The sequence below is a fragment of the Chelonoidis abingdonii genome, chromosome 24 (assembly GCF_003597395.2).
Source record: "Chelonoidis abingdonii isolate Lonesome George chromosome 24, CheloAbing_2.0, whole genome shotgun sequence".
NCBI lineage: Eukaryota > Metazoa > Chordata > Testudines > Testudinidae > Chelonoidis > Chelonoidis abingdonii.
Window position 1 is genome coordinate 22,089,193 of NC_133792.1, and position 19,632 is coordinate 22,108,824.

Consider the following 19,632-nt stretch of genomic DNA (forward strand, 5'->3'; position numbering starts at 1 on the left):
GAAGAGGATATTACTGATAGTATGTATTATTTGTTAAGCACCTAGGAGAGTGTACAGAAGACGACATGGTCCCTATCTCTAGGAGCCGAGTTAAATCATACATTCCAATCATGGCATTGTTAACAGCCAACTAGCTCCAAATTACAGCCAGCACTCTGAAGCAATTTTATAATAACAGAGCAATTTCAGAGATAACAGAATGTCATTAATTAGCTCTCCATTATTAATTTATATCCAAGTCATTACATACATTTTCATATAGCATTTATCTTCTGCGTTTAAGACATTTTACATCAACCGAAAAAAAGTCATCTTAATTTTTTTCTCTGTGATATTTCACATGGTCTATGCACTGGCACGTCCACAAAGTATTTCAGCTGTATTCAGTCTATTAGTAAATGCATCTACTGCTGGTAATTGATAAAAATAAATAGCAAAGGTCTAAGAACAGAACAGTCTCATTAAAATGACAAGTTCCCTGCCATGTTTACTGATTGGAGCATCTAGTTAAAATAATTAAACCATTGTACACCACAGAGGACAGACTTAAGGTACACGAGTATTTGTTCAATGAGAAAACAATTTCACTGGTAACACTGTATAAATGAAAAATTTGTAAGTTTGTTCTGAAATCCAGATTATCTGTCAACATTTAATTTATTCAGGATTTACTGGTACATTTACATTTCTGTAAAATTTGGGAAAACAGTTTATTTGTTTGGAATCAGAAACTCTTCAGGCTCTTTACAGCTTACATAGAAGATTGTCATTTATTTGCAGCACCAACCACTGTAGCATCTGGGTAACTTATTTAAGTACCATGGGGCAGACCTCAAAGACACACAGGGTTCTGGTTCAGGGTCAAATTGGCTGCAACATTTGTCAATAATAAATTGAATTTATTGGAACCTAATGTCAACCTGGAAATCTTTGCTAAATGTGATCCCAGGCCAATGCTCTGCACCAGAAACTTACATGTGCTATACCCCTGAACCCTGAGGATGGCAGTAACCCACATTTGGGCAGCTACATTTGGGTGAAAAAATTAAGGGGAAATGTTTTCCTTCCTTATGCCTGTAGCAGTTGCTTTAAACCCAGGGAACTTCCTTGAGGAAAATCCACCCAGGCTACCTGATGAGACACAAGGCATGACAGAGGATCTTCACAATGGCACTCACCTCTGGGCATGCAATAAAGGCAACTAGGACATGGAAACAAACTTGGAGGTGGAACGAGTAGACAGGAAATACCTGTTCCACTTGAGGGATTTTGCTATACATCCTGCATGCATATTTTATATCTGTGCTAGTGCTGAAGGATAATATAGCAGGCCACCACATACGTTATGGTGAATCCTGCATAGGAGATGTTATGAAGCTTACTCATGCCTTTAGCGCCTCTAGATTGTATAACTGTAATGCCCAGATTCATGGTTCACCAAGTAGAATGATGACTAAGCTTCAGCTTGGGTAATCTTCCACTGCTAGCCAATGCATCTTTTACAAATAGGCAGACAAACAGATATAACTAACTCCAAGATACCTATTTATAAGACATAGGGTTGGTTTAAATGTAATTCACATTTATATAGCACCTTTCATCTGAGGACCTGAGAGCACTTTATAAATATTAAATAAGCTTAACATCACTCGTTTGAAGCAAGTAATGATTATCTTTATGGAGTACTAGGGAGGCTAACAGTTTGATTTTCAGAGATGCTGACAATTGGTTCAGCTTCCACTGACATTAGGAAAAGTTATAAGGTGCTCAGTCCCTCTGAAAATCAGGCCCATAGTAACTTGCCTTAGGTCACAGAGCAAGTCAGTGGCAGAGCTGTGAATGGAACCCAGCAGTTATAGTTCAGTTTTTTCCATTACCATTAACTTCAATGCACATCAGAGTCTTAACTGTACAAAGTTCCAACTATTGAAACTAGAAATGCTGACAACTTTACAAAGTGTTTACAAATTATTTTTTCTACTTCGAAGTAGGTACGAAAAGTGAAATCACTCTTAATAAGGTATTTAGCTTTTCAAATTAAAGAGTGAAATACAAACATTAGAACTTCAGTGGGACAGTGTGTGGGAGCCAAGTTTCACTCTCATGAATCAAGCAGAATAGGGTAAACTTAACAAAACTGAAAACAATTTTGAGCGAAATTAGCTGGGAAGAAGAATTTAATCAGAATAATATGAATGATAATTGGGAATCATTTAAGAAGAGAGGCCCCAAAAACCACTATCCCACAATCAAGAAAGAAGACCGTACTGATTAAAAAACTGACCTAATTTAGAAACAAAATGGAACAAAGGAGAAGTTGATAGCAATGAATATGTATAAGCAGCAAGAAACTGTAGAAAATTGATAAGGGAAGCAATGGGACAAGGAGAAATCTATGGCTAGCAGAATAAAGCACAAGAGAAAGTGTTTTTTTAAATATACTAGCAACAAAAAGAATTCTGAGAATGGTACTGGTCCATTACCAGATGGATATGATAGAATTGTTAATAATAATACAGAAAAGTCAGAAGACTATATTTTTATAAAAGATCTGCTCTAGGAATTATTTTGGGGAAGTTCTATGGGCCTGTGTCACACAGGAGGCCAGACTAGATGATCACAATGGTCCCTTCTGGCCTTGGAATGTATGACAATGAAGGTTTCAACTGGTGTTTGACAGGAATCTGTTTTAGGTCTGGTGTTATTTAATATTTTTATTAATGACCAGGATGTAGGAATAAAGAGCATACTGATCAAATTTTCAGATAAGAACATAAGAATGGCTGTACCGGGTCAGATCAAAGGTCCATCTAGCCCTGTATCTGTCTACTGACAGTGGCCAATGCCAGGTGCCCCAGAGGGAGTGAACCCTAACAGGCAATGATCAAGTGATCTCTCTCCTGCCATCCATCTCCATCCTCTGAGAAATAGAGGCTAAGGACACCATTCCTTACCCACATGATGACACAACCCACCCACCCAAATGACACAAAGCTGGGGGGGGTTGCAAACACTTTGGAAGATAGAGCTAAAATTCAAAGGGATCTTGATAAATTGGAGAACTGGGGTACAGATAAAATGAAATTCTGCAAAGACAAAATGCAAGGTGCTACACTTAGGGAAGAAAAAACAAAAGCAAAAATACAGAATAGAGGATAACTGGCTTGGCAGCAGCACTGCTGAGAAGGATCTGGGAGTTGTGGTGGATCGCAACCTGTCAATATGAGTCAACAATACACTGCTATTGCAAAAAAGGCAAATGCAATTTTAGATTGCATCAACAGAGGCCAATGGGAGTGTGGACTTGGGGCGGGGGCAGTGTGTGGAGCCCTGTGGCACCCCCGACTAGGAGCCAGACCTGCTGGCCACTTCCAGGGCGCAGCACTGTGTCAGGACAGATAGGGACTAGCCTGGCTTAGCCCTGCAGCACCGCCAACTGGACTTTTAGTGGCCTGGTCAGCAGTGCTGATCAGAGCTGCTAAGGTCCCTTTTCGACCGGAACACCCGGTCAAAAACTGGACACCTGGTCACCCTACCGAAGGCATGATTTGACCCCAAGCTTCTACTCTACTGTATATATTACCATTCAGATGCTGGATAGATTGTCTATTGATGTGAAGAAAACTCTTGACTCCAGATACTGGATGGGACTGGCTATAGGGGATGGATCACTTGATGACTGCCCTATTCTGTTCATTCCCTTTGAATAATCTGGCATTGGCCACTGTCGGAAGACAGGATAGTGGGCTAGATGGACCATTGGTCTGATCCAATATGGCCATTCTTATCAATCAATTCCAATATTCCACAACACAAATGAATAAATCATGTACATAAAAAGAGCAATCTGACCCACAAACTGTAGGCATAAAGCACCAGTGAAATGTAGCCATCCATAGGCTACAACGTGCAAGAGTAAGGGAAGAAAGTTTTGGCCAGGGACAATGGAGCAAATCTCTACTCTCCTGAGCAGATAAGTTGCTGAAATCTCTAATGTCTTACTGTGCAGACAGGACCTAATTTTTTTCAAGGCCTCGAAAGACCCACATACAGGAAAATGTTTGGATTCCAATGTTTCTATTTTGGATGCATGAAAGACTCAGTTGGCTCTCCTGAGATTTAAACCAGAAGTTTCAGACAGTTAAAGCATTTCAAACCCAATGCTTAGAGCATTAAGACTTCCCCAGGGGCACAGGGGACGAGCCTGATTAGATTAGACTATATCCAAACACTCTGAATGGTTCTGATTATTTAAGTCCCCCCAAGGGAACAACTGTGATTTGGCGGGCAAACATCAGTAGAGAGCACATCAAGCACAATGAAGACAGACAGAAAGGTTAAAAGCACAGAGATCAGGGTTCTATTTCCAACTCAGCCACAGAGTGACTGCCTAACTTCAGGTTTCCCCATCTGTATCACTAATCAACCCCACGTGATTTCTGAGAGTCTGAATCCATTAATGTATGAAAAGCATTTTGAGATGCTATGTGCTAAAGAAATACAAGATAGTATTGTTGTTCCTAAATGACATTAATAATTTTTAATTTTCTTATTTAAAGAATATTTAAATCTAATTATTATTTCAATGTATTATTCAAATTTAAAGAATAATTATAACAATTAATATTTAGTTAAAGGCTTATTAATATAGATGTAACTGATTCTGCTGACAATACTGCCTAGAATATTTTTGGGTGGTGTAAAACCAAATACATTCAGGTTCCGTAACATAATACGGAACCTGAATGTATAACATGCACTGAAAGAATCTATTGTACTCTAACAAGCATTCAGCGTAGAACAAAGATGATGAAATTTGGCCCCCAATACTTGCATATTTTCCGTAGAGGTAGATATTATTCATAGTAGATTTAGACCTGCTCAGTTAATACTGTTTCTAATAGTACTTCACTTTGCTCTTAATTATATGCACTGTGTGCACTTCTATGCTTTCCATCTTTATCTAGTCATGGAATCTATTGTTTCTTCACAATATGTTTTGTTTCTGTATTAATATGCACTTTAAAACCAGAAACACAACATACGCCAGAAGGATATCAATTGTCTTATCAAGCTTTACAATTACAAAGATCTTAAATTAGCCCATCACATGGTTTACAGCACAACAGAGAACACAGTATTTCTTCCCTGTGAGGATTATTTTTGGAGAGCAATCATTTCCATGTTACAACAGAAAAGCAGCTTTATAATGCCCTTCAATGGAGTGGGAACAATACTGAAATTGCATTTTATCAGTAGTAACCCTGTCACTGAAGAGGATGCTCTCTATATACACAAAACATGCTGCCAGTAATCACACTGCTGCAAGTCATGTGGCTTTACACCTTTCTTTTTGTAGGGGGTTAGGCATGAAACAGTTTCATTGCTTCCCAATTTTTTCTGGGAGTAGAGACCAATTATTACTGAAAAATAAGCCAATCAGTCCTTTTGGTAAAGTAACACTTGCAGCAGAAGTTAAATAATATAGTACATGGCTGCCCCCAATACATTAATTTCTGTCACTGTAAAAATTTACAGCTGATATAATCTCTTTGAAGGTGGATCAAGTTGTGGAAAATATAAGCCTAGTTTTAAATAGAATTTTAATTTTAATGAAAGCTTCAGAGAATGCTGTTTATGCTGCTTATCTTCCATACCTGGTGATTAAGTTAATTTATACTTAATGGAAGAGGATATTTCTAATCCCCAAACAGGCTCAACATCTGTCTGTCTGTGACTATGTTTTTGGAAGCCTTAAGCTGCTCGTGATGGATGTAATAAAACCAGGATACTGCAGAACTGACACCTGAAGGACACTTGAAAGAAGGAAAAATGTTATTTTTCTGTTCAGTGCTTGTGCTTAAGTCAAGCCAAATTCCCAAGCACTTAATTTTGCTGTCCTTTAAAATCCTACTTTGCAGTCCTTTTACATTATTATGTGAATATGAATGGAAAAAGAAAGTAAACAGTTCCAAGATATGGTTACGGTCTAATACTCATATTCATTATGTGTGGGATCTAAGAATAACTAGCTTTTTCATGGCCTGGAGCTGATAAGAGTAATAAAGTTTTCCAAAGTTGGAGAAATGCTCTCTTAATTCCATCGCCAATTCATTTCTCGTTTCTCATGCATTAAAGGCCAAAGGCTAGCAAAACAAACACTTGCATTTACCACTCAGTTATGACAGTTATAAGTCTCTTGCTAGAACAACAGCACTATACGGCTTTCAAATTTTATCCCAAGAATTCACATATTTCTATAAACTAAAGGAAGCCAGAAAATTATGTTGAGAAAAGTGTCTTTTCCAGTCATCATGGATATACTTAAAGTGAATCCCTTCTTCAGAGTGGGAAAAAACCATCGGAGATGATTACTGAAGTAGTTATTCAGTATCCTCGTATACCAAAAAGAGAATTCCAAATGTTCAAAGCAATGCAAGAGTTTTAGCAGAAACTTACAGATCCAACGGAACTTAAGTAGTAAAAAACACTGCATCTTGCTTTCAGAATGGAGAGTTCAGAGACTAAGGCCTGGTCTACACTACGCGTTTAAATCGATTTAACGCTGTACCCATCCACACTACAATGCCCTTTATATTGATATAAAGGGCTCTTTAAATCGATTTCTGTACTCCTCCCCGATGAGAGGAGTAGCGCTAAATTCGATATTAACATATCGGATTATGGTTAGTGTGGACGGAAATCGACGTTATTGGCCTCCGGGCGGTATCCCAGTGCACCACTGTGACCGCTCGGGACAGCAATCTGAACTCGGATGCAGCAGGCAGGTAAACAGGAAAAGCCCCGCAAACTTTTGAATTACATTTCCTGTTTGCCCAGCGGGGAGCTCTGATCAGGCAACGGTGCGATGCAGTCCCAATCCAAAAAAGCACTCCAGCATGGACCATACGGAGATACTGGATCTGATCGCTTATGGGGAGACAATCTGTTGTATCAGAGCTCCGTTACAGAAGACGAAATGCCAAAGCATTTGAAAAAAATCTCCAGGCTACACAGTGCTGCATGACAAAGTTGTAACGGAAAGCCAAAGAATCAAAGGACGCTCATGGAGGGAGGGAGGGGGTGGTACTGAGGACTCCAGCTATCCACAAAGTCCACAGCAGTCTCTGAAAAGTATTTGCATTCTTGGCTGAGCTCCCAATGTCTGTAGTTCCAAACACAGTGTCTGGCTGGTTCAGGGATAGCTCCCATTTCTCCCACCCTCACCACGTGAAAGAAAAGGGAAAGAAATCATTTCTTTGATCTTCTTTCAGTGTCACCCTATGTGTACTGAATTGCTGCTGGTAGACGCGATGCTGCAGCAGTGAAGAGCAGTATCCGCTCCTCTCCCTCACCCAGTGGTAGACGGTACAATATGACTGATATCCATCGTCGCCATCGGCCCATGAGTGCTCCTGGCTGGCTAAGGTGAGGCTGTCGGGGCGCCTGGGGTAAAAATGGGAATGACTCCCAGTTATTCCCAGTAGATGGTACAGAAACGGCTGGTAACCATCTCCTCATAGCAAACTGGGGGCTGAGCTCAATCAGCCCCCTCCCTTTCCTGTGTAAAGAAAAGATTTCAGGACTGTCCATAGCAGCAGCATGCTGGGGCTCCTCTCCCCGCACCGGTTATTGTCCTGCCTGGAACTGTATAGCCCCGGGAGGCTGCCTCCCCTCATTTTATGTCACTATAATCAGTGTTTCTTATCCTGCATCTTTATTACTTCATGACACAAAATGGGCAGGACACTGCCACGGTAGCCCAGGAAGGCTGGGGGAAGGGAAGCAACGGGTGGGGTTGTTGCCAGGGGCACCCCTGTGAATACTGACACGGAGCCAGCTGTGCTCTCTGATACACTGGTCCTCTAATACACTTGCCCTTATTCTAGCCAGGACTACTCTATTTTTAAAACCAAAGGGAGGGATTGACTGGGGGGCGAGTCATCCCAATTTTGCTTTTGCGTTGCGCCCCCGGCCCGATTTCAGCCAGGGGCAACTAATGAATAGCAGCGCCAGACAAGAGGGGAGAGATGACCATCATTTAATTGCCAGTTTACTCCGGCAGTAGACGGTACAGAACGACTGGTAACCATCTTGCTATCATGCAAAAGCAAGTGAATTGCTGCTGTGTAAGCGCTGGAGTATCGCTCTGTCCGCGGCATCCAGACACATACGGCTGGAAAAAAAAAACTGAACGGACTCCATGTTGCCGTGCTATGGCGTCTACCAGGGCAACAGGGAAAACGGCGCGAAAGGATTGTCAGCTGATGTTTCCCGGAGGAAGGAACGACTGACGACATTACCCAGACCACCGCGACAATAATGATTCAACCCAGAATTCCAAGGGCGGGGGAGACTGCGGAACTATGGGATAGCTAATGAAGAGCTACCCACAATGCAACGCTTCAGAAATCGACTTTAGCCTCGACCATGGACGCACAACGCCGAATTACTGTCCTAGTGTGGCCACATGAATCGAATTTATAATATCAGTTTTATAAAACCGATTTAGCTAAATCGATATTATCTGTAGTGTAGACAATGGCCCAAGGCTATTCTTCACTACCCGCCATATCGGCGGGTAGCAATCGATTGCTCGGGGATTGATATATCGCGTCTCATCTAGACGCAATATATCTATCCCCGAACGCGCTTATATCGATTCCAGAACTCCACCAACCCGAACGGAGTTGCGGAGTCGACATGGGGAGCCACGGACATTGATCCCGCGCCATGAGGATGGTGAGTAATTCAATCTTAGATACTTCGACTTCAGCTACATTATTCATGTAGCTGAAGTTGCGTATCTGAGATCGATTTTCCCTCGGAGCGTAGACCAGCCCTCAAGTGGAATGTATTTCTAGCGAGGAGAGGACAATGCCCAAAATAATGTCCAAAGAAATCTGTTAGAATGACAAACATTTTCTTGACTGCGAACAATGTGCATGGGTCAAAGGAGTGCAAGAACATTTACCGTCCAAATACCAAATAAAGTGTCTTGGGGCAATGTCTACAGTTCAGAGCTATCATTTCCTCAAGCTTATAAACAGCTTATCACCTTAAAAATACACCAGAAAACACTGGATTTGTGAGAAAGACCTTGATATTAAATTGAGAGTCTAAGCAGTAGCTTGTTCTCAGCACTCAAATAAATTGAGGGCCATTAATTTGTTTCTTTTCAAGTAGCAGTACTTGTACACTGAGAATCAGGCCAGTTCTCTCTCCTTGCAGACAAGTTTGTTACAATAACTGTCTATTTTATGCATTGTGGCAAAGATAATTACCTTGACTGAGAGGAAAGGATGGCAATCTTAGAATAATGTTCTCATTTAAAGTGATTCTTCCAGATCCAGATCCAAAACCATACATGCAATTCCAGCATCCCACTAACAAGTATATAAAACAAGAAGCACTGCACATAAATGTGTCAAAAGTATATGTTGTATAGTTTTTACTGATCAGGGACTTGAATTTAAAATTGTCCTCCTCTAACCCTTGTATTAGTAGGAGTAACAACTTCCACTGGAGGTGTCCATCTGTAAAATTTGCATTCCCAAAGGCAAATTAAGATACATCTTAATTCATCTTCTTAAAGAAACTTTATCCAGCCGTAATTCTGTTTCCCTATTCCCCTTCCATTTCTGTGGGCCCTTAAATTTGTTTTACCTTCCTCTTCCACATTCTTCTCTAAATGACAGCACTTTATAGCTTAGGGTAGGTGATGGTTAGAGGGTGTTGAGTTTCTCATCTCTCTAGCAGTATTCTCCTGAGATGGAAAAAGGTCTTATATCAACTTTTGATATCTGACTTTGGAGATCCCTGGTTGAAAATACGTAATTTAAGTAAGAAAAAATCATTGTGTAAGAGACGTAATATCTCAGCAGTTCCCTGGTGTACTCCTCTACACTTACGTTGAGATCTTCTAAGTGTCAAATGGAATTTTTCCAGCGGTCCCAAAAATCTTTAGCCTGATTTTGAACTCTCTTCATTCACAAAGAACCCAAAATGTTATAATATAACCAATTAGATTACAGGTCAAACATCAGTGGGAACAAAGCTTTGAGTCTCAAAAGTTACTAAAAGATTTGTCACTTTCTCAAAGGATGGTGAAAGAATTCATGGTTGCAAGTGGAGGTTGGCAAACTTAAGGTTATGCAGTTACCTATGGATCGCTACAAGATCCTTTCCATTAAGAAAATAAGAACATAAGAACAGTCCTACTGGGTCAGACCAAAGGTCCATCTAGCCCAGTATCCTGTCTTTTGACAGTGGCCAATGCCAGGTGCCCCAGAGGGAATGAACGGAACAGGTAACCATCAAGTGATCCATACCCTGTTGTCCATTCCCAGTTTCTGGCAAACAGAGGCTAGGACACCATTCCTGCCCATCCTGGCTAATAGCCATTGATGAACCTATCCTCCATGAATTTATCTAGCTCTTTTTTGAACCCGGTTATGGTCTTGGCCTTCACAACATCCTCTAGCAAGGAGTTCCACAGGTTGACTGTGCATTGTGTGAAGAAATACCACCTTTTATTTGTTTTAAATCTGCTGCCTATTAATTTCATTTGGTGATCCCCTTGTGTTATGAGAAGTAGTAACACCACCTCCTTATCTGCTTACTCTACACCAGTCATGATTTATAGATTCATCCAGGGCCGCCTAGGAGGGGATCTTGGGATCCCATGTAGGAGTTTCTGAATTAAGTGTATCATGCTGGTTGGATCACAGGTACTATATATACACCAATGTGAGATTTCTAAAAGTAGCTACAGCACTTAACCCAAAGTTTAAAAATCTGAAGTGCCTTTCCATACTGAGAGGGATCAGGTGTAGAGCATGTTTTCAGAAGTCTTAAAAGAGCAACAGTCTGATGTGGAAACTACAGAAATCGAATCACCAAAAAAGAAAAATCAACCTTCTTGGTGCTATCTGACTCAGATGATGAAAATGAACGTAGGTCAGTCCGCATTGGTTTGGATCATTATCGAGCAGAACCTGACATCAGCGTGGATTCATGTCCTCTGGAATGGTGGGTGAAGCATGAAGAGACATATGAATCTTTAGCATATCTGGCACGTAAATATCTTGCAATGCTACAAAGGTGCTGTGTAAACGCCTGTTCTTTGATATTGTTAGTTCTCAGCAAAGAGCACTCCATCTTTTTCATGACTGACTGGAAGTAACTGATAGTCCCTTCTTCAGTTACAGCACGTAGTAAATTCGCTCAGTTGCATGTCTCAGGAAAGGCCCTAGACATCTTAAAAGTCAGCTCAGCTCTGCTGCTGTTGGGAATTTCAGTAGAAAGAGAGGCATTTTTTCTTAATGATTTTAAGATATTTCTGTAAAAGCAGCAAAGAATCCTGTGGCACCTTATAGACTAACAGAAGTTTTGGAGCATGAGCTTTCGTGGGTGAATACCCACTTCGTCAGATGCATCTGACGAAGTGGGTATTCACCCACGAAAGCTCATGCTCCAAAACTTCTGTTAGTCTATAAGGTGCCACAGGATTCTTTGCTGCTTTTACAGAAATATCTTAAAATCATTAAGAAAAAATGCCTCTCTTTCTACTGAAATTCCCAACAGCAGCAGAGCTGAGCTGACTTTTAAGATGTCTAGGGCCTTTCCTGAGACATGCAACTGAGCGAATTTACTACGTGCTGTAACTGAAGAAGGGACTATCAGTTACTTCCAGTCAGTCATGAAAAAGATGGAGTGCTCTTTGCTGAGAACTAACAATATCAAAGAACAGGCGTTTACACAGCACCTTTGTAGCATTGCAAGATATTTACGTGCCAGATATGCTAAAGATTCATATGTCTCTTCATGCTTCACCCACCATTCCAGAGGACATGAATCCACGCTGATGTCAGGTTCTGCTCGATAATGATCCAAACCAATGCGGACTGACCTACGTTCATTTTCATCATCTGAGTCAGATGCCACCAAGAAGGTTGATTTTTCTTTTTTGGTGATTCGATTTCTGTAGTTTCCACATCAGACTGTTGCTCTTTTAAGACTTCTGAAAACATGCTCTACACCTGATCCCTCTCAGTATGGAAAGGCACTTCAGATTTTTAAACTTTGGGTTAAGTGCTGTAGCTACTTTTAGAAATCTCACATTGGTGTATATATAGTACCTGTGATCCAACCAGCATGATACACTTAATTCAGAAACTCCTACATGGGATCCCAAGACTTCTCAAGCACTTGCATAATTAAACAAGTGAGGCTGACCCTATGGACTATGCCGGTAAGATTGATATCTAAGGTTAATATCTACCTTCCAGCATGGAACAATCCTGCCGTTACAAGGGAGAGGGAGGGGGGGAGAGAGAGTCACAGTGATCTGGTGGATTTTTCCCATCACTCATTGCAATGGCCCTGTAATGCAGTGACAGTAGTTACAAATTCTGTTTCCCTCTGTCCCCGCATTTTAAGCCTCTATTGTGGTCTTTTTCCATTTTTCAGATAAGACCCCTATATTTACTGAGTATCAGAGGCCTCCTTTGATATTGATGCTGAGGTTTGCTAGAAATAATTATTTAAAAGCATATTGCCTTTGACCAAAAGAAGGAGGTTTTTGTATTGTAAAAGGTTGCCATGTTTTAATTTTTGGCCCCAACCCTACCAGGTCTCAAAGGTTGTCCCTGCATTTCTTGTTCACCAAAAAAAAAAATCACACTGATTTTGATGGGGACGCAGGGTGAGACAGTCTGTGTGGCCTTTGACCTACCTTGTTGGTATACAAATAGCTTTGAAAATTCTTAATGTGGCTATGGAATTGCAGCTTGTACTTTCTGTCCCCTCAAGAATGACACAGTCCAGAAACATACTTATTTTAAAATATGACTGCTGCAATCTGGACAAAGTTATAATGAATAGATCAGCCAGGTGTTGGCTCAGATACATCACCTTCCATGTTAATAAGGGCTACAAAGAATTTCTGTGAAATAGGGCTATGTGATATTATCTTATTAATATTAGAATAACATGAAATAAATTAATGGATGGATATAGATTGTGTGTGTGATTCCCACAGCAATTTTTTTTGTATATACAAATGTGTTCTTAGAATTAGTTATTTGTAATGTAATATGATATCAGGTTTAAGAATGTGAATTATGGTAGAAAGTAATTTTTCACTCTTGGTGGAGTTGTGAATTATGGAATGAGATTAATGATTTTATAATTGTCCCATGTAGTTATAAAAAAACAAAACTGTTCATTTGTGTTTTCATTTCTTTTGATATAAGCCATTAATTTACTGTTATGAAACATATAAACACCAGTTCTCCCTTTCAGGTGACATTGTGAACAAGAAGACAGCAGCATTATCTCTTGCAAACGTAAACAAACTTGTTTGTCTGAGCAACTGGCTGAGCAAGAAGGAGGACTGAGTGAACTTGTAGGTTCTAAAGCTTTACACTGTTTTATATTTTAGTGCAGTTTTTTCATGTACATAACTCTAATTTGTAAGGTCATTTTTCATGATAAAGAGATTGCACTACCGTAGTTGCATTGGGTGAATTGAAAAATACTGTTTCTTTTTTACAGTGCAAATATTTGTAATCAAATATAAAGTGAGCACTGTACACTTTGTATTCTGTGTTGTAATGGAAATAAATACATTTGAAAATGTAGAAAACATCCAAAAATATTTAAATAAATAGTATTCTATTATTGTTTAAACAGAGGGATTAATAGCAATTAATTTTTGTAATCGTCTGACAGCCCTCATTTTTTAATTTAGTGATTTGGCTATAATGAAGCCAATATTTCAAGGGACACCGTGGTAATGGCCCTAACATTGAATATATTAATGATTTATTGTGGTTAGATCAAAGTTTGAAGGCAAATTTACTTTCACTGGCACAGAAGTTACATTGACTAACCATACACATCATCATTCTCTCCACAACCAGAACCAGAATGGAGACACCAACCTAACTGATGTTTTAGTCAACAGAAAGCTGATCCTTTGTCATGCTGTTCCTAGATAGTATGTAGTTTTCATATAAAGGTGATATAAAATATGAATTATTCTTATTTATGGTAGAAACAGTGGCTAAAGTCCTTTGTTTTGAAACACCATTCACATATAGAGATCACAAACTACAATTGTCATTAAAGGCATTAAATTCAGTTTCCACAGCTATAATTGCCATCAGGAATCAAGGGTAAGAAAGATGGGCTGATAAGATAATATTTAGTGATAGTGAGCACCTCTTACGATTTTTAAGCTTTTTAAAGTAAATCTGCTTTTCTTCATTAATTACTGTATTACAACCTTGTACTTTATTTAATATGCACATTTAACATATCTGTCTAGTAGTAACAAAAGTTTTATTTGTCTCTCCCATTCTGTTCCTTTTAAAAATAATAAAATTACTTATATTAAAGTTTCTAAAGTAAAAAAACACAAACAACACAGGAAGTCGTCTGTCTGGTTTCTCTTCCTTGGAAATGTTTCCCCCACTTTTTACCATTAAGACTCACTGAGCTGGATTTACATTCACACTAAGGGCACCTTTTACCACCATTATATTTTTCTTCTGACTCCCAACTACGTGACTGGCCATCAAATTAACACATTTCCAGTGCAAGAGAATTTTAGTTGTCACATATATTTGGAGCCAAAAGCTGTGCAGAAAACTAAGAATTTCAAGGTTTCTATCAGAAAGCACTCCCTATTTTTTTCTGAGAATAAAACCACACTCACAACATTTCCTATTGTGGAACATTTCACACAGGCATTACAAACTTAAACGGATATGCATAATTTACAAATGTGTAAAAAGAGGGAAATATTTACATACAGGGTGGTTACTGAAAATGAAAGCAATTACCAAATAATCTACATTATGGAGTAATTGTCTGCAATATGTAATTTAAAGGTAGAGCTGTTTTTAAGTAATACAAACTGGTAAAACTGGATATCCAGGAATAATAAAACCCCCAAATTAAACATATACACCTCCATATACTACACACACAAACTACACTAAAAGAACGTTAAGGCTGTTAAGTCAATCACTCAATAGTTAGGAAATGCCAGGTTGCCTACGCAAACTTCATTCATCCCCCTTGTGAGCATTCATTAAGATACAGTATTTAATTACATTATCATTTCCAGGGAAAGTCCCACTCAGCCTCAGGCTAGAGCATACCCAGTGTAGATGAAATCTTCAGGGAATTTACATGGGTAGAGCTCAAAGAAAGTCTCTACTGAGCATGTGTGAACTGCAATTTTTCATAGGCTTAGAACTTTTCCAAATTTGGGCAGATTTTCATGAGGATGCCAAAAGGCGTATTCCTGACACAAACACCACCTCCTTGCCAAATTTCAAGTCCCTGCACCAAAGCATGGAAGCACTTGAATTCCTTAAAGAAAAAGCTATTAGAATTTTTTTTAACATGAGCAACACAATTTATGTTTTCCTAGTCTCATTCTTGGAAACAGCTGAATCGTTTTGGTTGAAATTTTCAAAAAAATGAAGCCTAAGGTGCACTCCTTGCATGGAAAATTTCAGCCTGATTAAAGTTTGACAAAAAGTTATAAGCAACTGAAAACAGCATCTTATGACGGGAAATATTGGCAACCTTCATATTAAGTGGAGCCACCAGCCCTGCCTGTAACATTATATAGTATTCCTAAGTTGAGAGTCTGTAAACCAACTTTCAACCAAGAACACATTTTATGACGGAGGTTTATAATGGGAATTGTGGCAGACACTTAAACGATAACAGAGCTACCTACCAAGGAGTATAATGGACCATCTAGATTCTCATCTAGTGTAAATCAGTGTGAATGAAGGAAGTAAGAGTCAAGGAAGCTAAATCCATTTACATCAGCTGAAATCTGGCCCAAAGAAACTGAATAATGAGCCTAGTGCTGACTACACAATCTCAGATTCATGTTAGTGCAGGAATCTTTGAGAGGGAATGGAAAGGAGAAGCAAAGAACTACCAACCTGAGAGAGATGGCGAGATTAAATGTACTGACACACTTGGTTAAATCTTGCTCACCTTACTCACTTGAGTAATGCCGCCTTAATGACAGTACACTAAACTTGTGTGAGTAAAGCAAGCAGGCTTTGGTCCATACTCCAATACTGGATGTTTCAAGACATAAGAAAATACGTTTCATTAACTGCAAATGCTGCAGCCTTTTCTATGCTGAAAACTAAGGAGTAAATTATGCCAGAACCTGAAAAGAAAGAAACAGCATTATCTCTTAAAAATGTATGAAATTAAAAAGAAGACTGAGCAGCTCCCCAACACCAAAAACATCTGTTCATTATTCTTCTCCTTTTGGGCACCAGACAGGCCATGATTAATACATTATGGCTGAGAAAGAGATGAGATGGTATTTGCAGAACGTGAGCCAAGGCATGATTTTTTTTTTTTCTAAAGAAGGGACAAAGTACATTTTAATCAAATCAATTTCATAGGCAGAAAGTTACTTTCCTAACTGGCTCCTCAGTGACACTTCAGATTCCTTATAGGGTACACACACTGGGCCCTGTTTTTCCCTGATATAACTCCACTGTCTTTACTGGGTTTCAAAACTGTGTCCAGTTTCTCTAGATGTAAATACAGAACAGTTTTAAATCTTCAGAGTTAGTCCAAATTAACACTGTATGGCAAAATGAATTAACACTTCGTGGTAGGATGCCTAGGTTACTGAGGGCATGTCTACACAGCAGCTGGGAGGTCCGATTCTCAGCATAGGAGACAGTGTCGCACTAGCTCGGCTCTATCTAGTGCGCTAAAAATAACAGTGTGGACCTTGCTGCGTGCGTGGCAGCTCGGGCTAGCCCCTGAGCCGAAGCCCGACCAACTCCCAAGGTCCAAGCTTGCGTGGCCAGCCAGAGCCACCACTATGTCCACGCTGCTATTTTCAGCGCACTAGCTCGGGCTGAGCTAGCAAGAGTCTGTCTACCCATGCTGGAAATCACATCTCCCAGCTGCAGGCCTCAGGGTATGTCTGTACGAGAGGCAAGGAAAAAGCAGAGCCACGCTGAAAATAAATTAGACACTAAGCCCTTGTTAAATCCAGTAACATTAACCCCTCTCAGCTTGAAAAGACGCCAATCTTGGGAGTTGCACACCAAGAGTCCGGAATGCTGGAGTTAGACATTTCTCCATTGTTTTAAAGGAGTAAGACTTCCTTAGTGTGAAAGGAAGATCCACCAGCCTTACAAGCTACACCAACTTTGTCGTCTCAGTTCAATAAAGCACTTATGCATGTGTGTAAGTGCGCTGATGAATCATGGCCTAAATAGTTACTTTTCTTTCATCATACCCAGGGTAAGAAAGCTAATATCACAAAGTTCAAATTCGTGATTGTACTTAGTTTAAATTGCCATTTATTTCAGTGGAAGTTTGCAATCAGTGAGGGCTGAGGCCCTGATTCAGCAAACCATCCCTATTCAGCAAAACATTTCAGCATATCCTGAAGTGCTTTGTTGTATTGAGGCCTCTGTAAAGATGGCAGGATTGAGTCCACAATGCTGCAAAGCTGTGAAAAGTCAATATTTATTGATATTGAACTCAAAATGATTATTAACACTGAGAAAAATCCATATGCAATCACAGGACTGTGAAATAAATCCTTTGAATCGGTTAATTCTAAAATGAAAACCAGCTTTACATGAAAAATATTGGTAGCTTAATTATACTCACTCTGTAATAGGCTACAATATAATGACTGTCTGTGTAAAAGGAGACAGTCAACCTGCAACTTTGGCACTTGAATATTAAAAACCAATGTATTTAAGAGCATAACTCATACTGTGTCCTGGCTTTCCAATGCATGTTTGGCAGTGGAAAACGAGCAGCTCATCTTGGTCTGGTTCAACAGAAGTTGGAGCAAGATTTCATGGAAAACTGGTATCAACACTTATGGTCTCAGATGCTAAACACCATCCAATACTGCAAACCCTTACTGTCTAGCTTATTATCATGAAGACACAGAAATCAATAGGACTGCTTATGCTACTGAGTGCTACACCCAGTTGTAGGATTTCCAAGATAGGATCATAAAGCAGGGCACAATTTTGACTTTTGTATCTCAGTTCACTGTAAACCAAAGAGCCATGCTCTGCCCTCATTTATATCCCTGCAGCCCCCTGACTTTTTTTGCTGCTTAGGATGGGTGTTCTCCATTGTCTCCCAGCTTCTCTACCACACCACCATTTTCTGCACAAACCCCTAGGTTACAGAGAATTTTTGAGGCTGGACTACAAGAGACTGAAGGGGTGGGAGAGAGGAACGTGAGCACCTTTCCTGCCTATACGTTATATTCCATAGTTCTGTTCCCATTGGAGAATCACAGGGAGGGAAGGGGAAGCTAAACAGCTTAATAGTGATCAACTTAAAATCTAATAATATGTCAATAGCTGTGATTTAATTCTATTTTTCTGATACAGCAGGATGACTGACCAGTTTACACTGTATGGAAACATGTTTAATTCTGAACAGGTTACATTCTCTAGCTCATTTTCAAAAGCAGAAACTTTTAGTAAGAGAATGAAAAGTAAAAAGAAAGGAAAACAGATGCTAATAAAAAAGTAATTAAATTAGCTGCTTCTCAAAACATTATAATTCAACTCTAATTGGACAAACAGGTCTTCCTTCCCAATCTGATAATATAAAAACAGACTGAGGTTAGCACTAGAACTAGCAGCACTGCAGCATACCAATTACTGCAAACGTATGGTACATTTTTGGGCCAATTAATTGCACAGTGCTGAAAATGAAACCTTTTAAAATTCTGCAACTCTCATCAATTCTTGTCCATTAAAATTTTTAAATGAATTGGGCCTGTCATTGTCTTGCTTGTGTGGTATGTTCGAAGCTCTTCCAGCTGTCCCTCAATGTGGGGTCATTTCAGAGATTCAAAATAAAACTGAATGCACTCTCTGTCTAGAGGCAGGAGTTAATGTGGTGACTTTAAAAATCAGAAATAAATGTTCAGAACACTGCATATTAATGGATGTACACAGAAAACTTTAAAAAAAGTGGATCATGCATAGCAGAAATCTTATGCAGTGGTGAGAATTAAGACAGTCATAATCCTAAATGAATCTGTTGTCAAGCTTGCAGCAATTTAGTACAACATTTGTGTGAGTCTGAGTGACATTTCATTAGACCTCTGACTTCCTAAATAAACAGTCAAAATGAGAAAGAAATTGTGAAAACAACCTCACTGTGCTTTGTGTGGATAACTTTGAGGAGAAACTCTGTGTTTTATTGTAATGTCAAGATGAAAATGTGCTTAAAATGGTTCTTAAGGTACCAATTTAAGGTTTGAAAAAATATAATGATTACAGGAACAGTGGTGCAGTAACTATAGAGCACAAAAGGAGTGGATATAAGGTGCAAATAATCAGTAACTACTGCTAAAATGGCAAAATGAAAATATGACTGGGAAGGGTTAGTAGTGTGGCAAATTGCCGGTACTGTTCTCTGGGTCTCGCGCTCTCTCTTCTCTGGGGTAGGTTCAGGGCGATATTGCTTGCCTCTGAACCAGTTCTTAATCACTCCCCTAGTGTCCTTGGAGGAGGGGAGTGGAGAGGGAGGGACCTGGGCCCGCCCTCTACTCCAGGTCCCAACCCAGGGGCCCTG

At 39.6% G+C, this 19,632-nt stretch overlaps 1 protein-coding gene across 4 annotated transcripts in view; it reads right to left on the reverse strand.

Annotated features, from left to right (window-relative positions):
• Positions 1–19,632, reverse strand: part of TTLL11 (tubulin tyrosine ligase like 11) — a 231,818-nt gene that overhangs the window by 55,045 nt on the left and 157,141 nt on the right. The window lies entirely within an intron of this gene.